This window comes from Suncus etruscus, chromosome 16, assembly GCF_024139225.1.
Source record: "Suncus etruscus isolate mSunEtr1 chromosome 16, mSunEtr1.pri.cur, whole genome shotgun sequence".
In the NCBI taxonomy this organism is placed as follows: Eukaryota; Metazoa; Chordata; class Mammalia; order Eulipotyphla; family Soricidae; genus Suncus; species Suncus etruscus.
In genome coordinates, this window is record NC_064863.1 from 39401869 (window position 1) to 39407203 (window position 5335).

General features: G+C 32.9%; 1 non-coding gene across 1 annotated transcript; it reads right to left on the reverse strand.

The window, feature by feature from the left end:
- Window positions 1-1738: 1738 nt before the first annotated feature.
- LOC126032676 (small nucleolar RNA SNORA51) lies at window positions 1739-1871 on the reverse strand. The gene has a single exon (XR_007503899.1). It is a non-coding gene; the product is annotated as a small nucleolar RNA SNORA51 (small nucleolar RNA).
- Between the last annotated feature and the right edge of the window lie 3464 nt (window positions 1872-5335).

A 5335-nucleotide genomic window follows, 5' to 3' on the forward strand; every position in this document is an offset into this window, starting at 1 on the left:
AATAGAACACATGGCAAATGTCCTTGATGTTTAATTTCTAAGTGATCATGATCTCCATTAAGAAGTAAGTGAAATTAAATATTACAAAGGTATTAATTCCTTGGTTGAAATGAAGTTTTAGAGTATATGACATATTATTAAAAGGGAATGGAGATAGCTTTACCTCTTTCCAACATAAAATCTTTTGTTAGGTTATTTTATCAAATATATCAAAATAAAGAAAACTACAGATCAATAGTATTGATAGTAATTATGTATGTTAATCTTTAATATACTCTTAATAAAACTATAACTGCAAAGTACTTGTTCTTTTTTTGGTAGAGGGAGAGAAAGATTGGACCTCACTGTGCTGTACTTGGAACTTTCTCCTCACTCTATGCTCAGGTATCAGTCCTGGGACATCTTGCTACACAGAAGAGTGTCAGGCATAGAACACAGGGGCCCATTGGCAAACATCTTACCTGCTATTCTATCTCTCTGAATCCCATAATTACAGATTTTAACAATATTAATTGAAGGTTATTGTTGGAAACACTTTAATGGAAATGTATACATTTTAATTTAGTTTGAAACAACTTGTTTTATCATGAAACTTCAGGAACAAAAGTATTTCACAAAATTTCATATTTTCATTGTCTTTGAAGGGGAGTTAAGTTTCACCTCATTGTAAGGATTTTTAAATCACAGGGAAGTCTGAAATAAAATTTATTTACTAGAAATTTTCTTTTCTTTTTTTTTTTTTTTTTTGGTTTTTGGGCCACATCCGGCGGTGCTCAGGGGTTACTCCTGGCTGTCTGCTCAGAAATAGCTCCTGGCAGGCACGGGGGACCATATGAGACACCCGGATTCGAACCAACCACCTTTGGTCCTGGATCGGCTGCTTGCAAGGCAAACGCCACTGTGCTATCTCTCTGGGCCCTATTTACTAGAAATTTTCTTAATGAGAAAAATCTCGTTGTCTTAATACCTTGACTAGGATCAGTAATTGACTGAGATATCCCAAAATGACAGGTTATTTAAAACTGAGTTCTGCTTACTGTGCTAATATCTGGAAGTTGTCAGTAAACTATACTTTTGACTTATAGTGCATTCTTCATAATAAGGCAAACATGAATTTATTCCTATTGCTGCTACACTAATACCTATAAGAAATCCAGATTAGAACACTTCTAATGATAGCATATGCTTATGAATCAACCAAATGAATCTTTAAAATAAGTTTAAGTCTATAATGCCTATATTTATGTTTTATTATCTTATTGAAAGTACTATTGCCAAATAGTATTTCATATATTTGATAAGATATGAGATTTTTAATGTCTGGACTATAAGTAAATTTATTTAATTTTTGTGAATCAATTTTAAATTATGTCTTTTTTGGGGGAGTTGATTTTGGGGTACATCAGGCAGTGCTCAGGGTGTTACACCTGGTTCTTCATCAAAAATTAATTCTGGTAGGCTCTGGGAACCATATGTAAAGCCAGGGATTGAACTCCATTTGCAAGGTGCAAGAAAAATGCCTATATTCTGTGCTATTCCTTCAGCTGCCTGGTATAATTACTAATGAATTGTCCCATATTAATATAAATATAAAATTAAACTCAGCTTTTTTTCTACTGTGTGAACACTTGATTTCATAATGGAAAGGGATTATGATAGCTCATACATGGACTATCAAGAGGAAACTAGAAGATTTAAAGAAATATAAAATATCAGGGAGATCACACATTCTTTTTTTTTTTGTCCCCCAATTCACAATACATACCCGGCAAGGGGCCTGTGTTGAGGTGTATATGGGGTGCCTTTACTGTACCTCCTCTTTCTATACAGCCAGTGTAAAGAACACAGCCTGTGGTAAGAATTGGGAGGCCTTATCTTATCTTTTATTTATTTTATTTTATTTTTTTTCTTCTGGGCAAACTAAAGTTTTTTTTTTAAAGTAAGAATTTATTTAAAGGACAAAATTGATTAACATAATGAGGTAAACTAATATAACATAATATAGTGACATAACATAACATATAATATAATTGATATAATAATAATACATGTAAGTCAAAGAAAGTTTCTGATTAAAAACACACATTCTATCAAAATAAGATCTAGTAAGAAATATTTATGGGAATATACCCCAAATCCTACACACTTTTTAAAGCTGTGCTATGATTACAAATAAGACACTTGTTACATTTTAGGTTTAACTCAGGAAAAATCTATATCACATTGCTTTCTTGATTGAAGAAGATGGATGACTTTTCTACTCAATGTTGCCCTGTGTCTTCAAAGTTTTGTGTTAATGACCTGTGAGCCAATTTTGGCTTAGCCCAGAGGTCAATGGAAATGCCAGCTGCAAAATGCAATTATAGAAGAGAACTAGGGATGGTCTGTAACAATTTTATCTGAATTTTGCTTTGTGTTTTAAGACATCCCATACACCCAGAGAATAAAATCACACAACAGTATATTTAATCAGGTTTTAAACTCCACATTTATTATTAATATAACACTGTGTAAACAATTATCTATAGTGAAAGTAGAATTATAAATAAACAAAGTTTGTTATTTTATTTAAACACCATGGTTTTCAAAGTTCATAATAAAGTCTTTTCTGGCATTCAATGTTCCAACACCAGTGCTACCACCAGTATTTGTCCCCAGTTTCCTACCCACCTAAGTGGGCACAAAATAATTTACATTATTACAATAAAATTATCTAAAACAACTTCAGTATAAGAAAACTTGTGTAAAATTTTTGTATCACACAATGCAATCATTGTCTGAAGTTTTACTAAGATGTTTATTGATAGTTGAACAATCTTTGTTACTGATTTTGTTTGCTGACCATAGGTGATTTCTGTGCTATTTTTACATCTAATTTTAGTATGTACCTAGTGGAGTATTAAGGCAATTAGAGGTCTTGTTTGGCTCCATGCTCTAGGAATTCCAGCATCAGTGAAACTGGGATTTTAAGTTTATCTTGTGGTTATTTGCAATGTGTGATTGACTCCCAGAAGTATGGAGGGGTAAGGGTAAACTTCCTTCTGTCACTTTGAGAAGTCATAGAGTTTTCAACTCCCAAAAATGATGCACCTGGAGATTTTATGTGTTTAGTGTTGTTTCAGCCAATAGTAGTAAAGACGTAAAGTTAGACTTTTGGCATGGCTGTGACTGCCTGGGCTTGGGCAGGGTGAGAACTTCTTAGTCCTTCTTCAGCCTAAGGTTTCACCAGTTTTCAAGTATGAGTTGTGAAGCAGTTAGACTTAAAAAGAATGCTGAACTCTAAGCATTATTGGGTATGCACCAGGAGAACTCCTATGAACCACTAGGATGTCCCTGATGGTCCCTGGCACTGCAAGTGGCTTTAAACTATCTGGAGAGACTTGGAAACCCCTTAGGAAATACCCCAGTAATAAAAATTCAACAAGAGTTTAATTGTTGGGGCTGGAAGATGTATTTATTTTATAATCATCGAATGAAACATTACAGATGTCAATGAAACTTCATAAAAAGAGATGACTGGTCAAAATAAGCCTACAGACCATATGTATTCAATCCTTCTTGGAATATAATTTTTTTTTAAAAACTTACATTTGTGGAAAATATACAAAATTTTTTCAGGCACCTTACAGTTGTGTCTATGACCCAAAAGTTCCAATTTTTTTCAGTCTGTGATCTGACAATGTCTACAGATCACTATTTTATCTACCTAAACAAAACCTTTTTTATTTATGCAAATTACAGGTAAAATGCCCTGTTGAAGATTTATGGGAGGTATTCCATATCTGCTTTAATTCATGTGAGTGAATAGACATGCATATGTATTGATCCCCCCTTTCTAGTTGATCTTTTACTGAGCTTTTTGCTTCTTAGGAACAGAAAGCTTTCATGTCAGAGTTTGCAAAATCTGTTTTAACTGTTTCACTGTGTGTGGATTATTTCCTGCCACAGCGTTTGCTTTCAGACCAGCATCTTGCCATTGTTCTGGTCTTAGGACTTGAGGTTCCATCACAGATATGGATTCTTGTTTGCCATGCCAGAGAAGATATATTTGAGGAGGGATATTCATAATTCATAGATGATCAGGTTAATTTAGTTTTAGTCACCAAGTATATCAGAATAACTGCCTTTTGGATTTCTATAAAATTTGAGGGAAAACTCTATAAAAACTTTATATTTTTAAATTGGAAAATTATAATTAACACTTAGGAGAAATATAGATTTTGAGAGAATGCAGTACAGATTATGCAAGGAAATAACATCATTTGGTGTAGATTCATTAAGATTAGGAACCACAATTTAAACCTCATCATATTCTTCCATTAAAGGGAAAATGTTTTATTTTCATAAAGAAAATTTTCTGGCTTTAAATCTCTGCTATACAGTGTCATTTCCTTATCAGTTGATTCATCAGCTTTCTTTAATTAAACTTAAATCTGGGGAGGTAGTATTCAGCAATATTGTTTCCTCAGCTACCATTCTTCCCTTTAAGTCTCTATGAGCCCAGGGAGTCAAAAATGTCTTTTTATGTTTACTATAATTTTGTTCCTTGAAAAACAAAAGACTGGACATTTTCTACCTATATTTCTATCTTAGAAAATTCTAAAAGCAATTCTAAAAATATGCCATTATCTAAGACTGAAAGTACCTCTCTGAATGTCCAGAACAGAAGGCTACTGCAATACAAAACTCTTAAATATATTGATTCTGAGGGACTTTTTTGATTCCCTTAGTTTTTAAATACAAATACAAAAAACATTAGAAGCATGTATTTTTCTGAGATAGGTCTTACTTGTTTTAAAATATTTTCAAAATTGGCATTCATTTTGTGCATTATGAATTGTAACTTTTATTCTGGAGAAATATTATTGTGAATTAATATGTTTTATTTAATTTTAATTTTGCTCATCAGTGTTAGTATTTAGAATGTATTGATTTCTATGTGACATATACAGCATTTGGTATTTATTTATAACAATTAAACTGAGTAACAGAGCACAGTCTTGGTTTTACATTAAAAAATATTCCAAAGCCAAGAAATTGTTTGACTTTAGCATATTTTTGATTTTTGGGGCTTGGGACCACAACCTGCTGTACGCAGGGGTTTCTCTTGACTCTAAATCACTCTTAGCAGGCTCAGGGGACCATATGCAATGCTGGTGACCGAACCCAAGTCAGTCTCGGATCAGCGGCATGCAAGGCAAAGGCATTACCACTGTGCTATCACTTCAGCCGATTTTAGCATATTTTAAACTAAGATCTTTTTAGATGTATTATGTTTTCTTTTTACACATATTATATGTTTTGCTTCACTCTTTTTTCCTCCAAGTCATGCTAT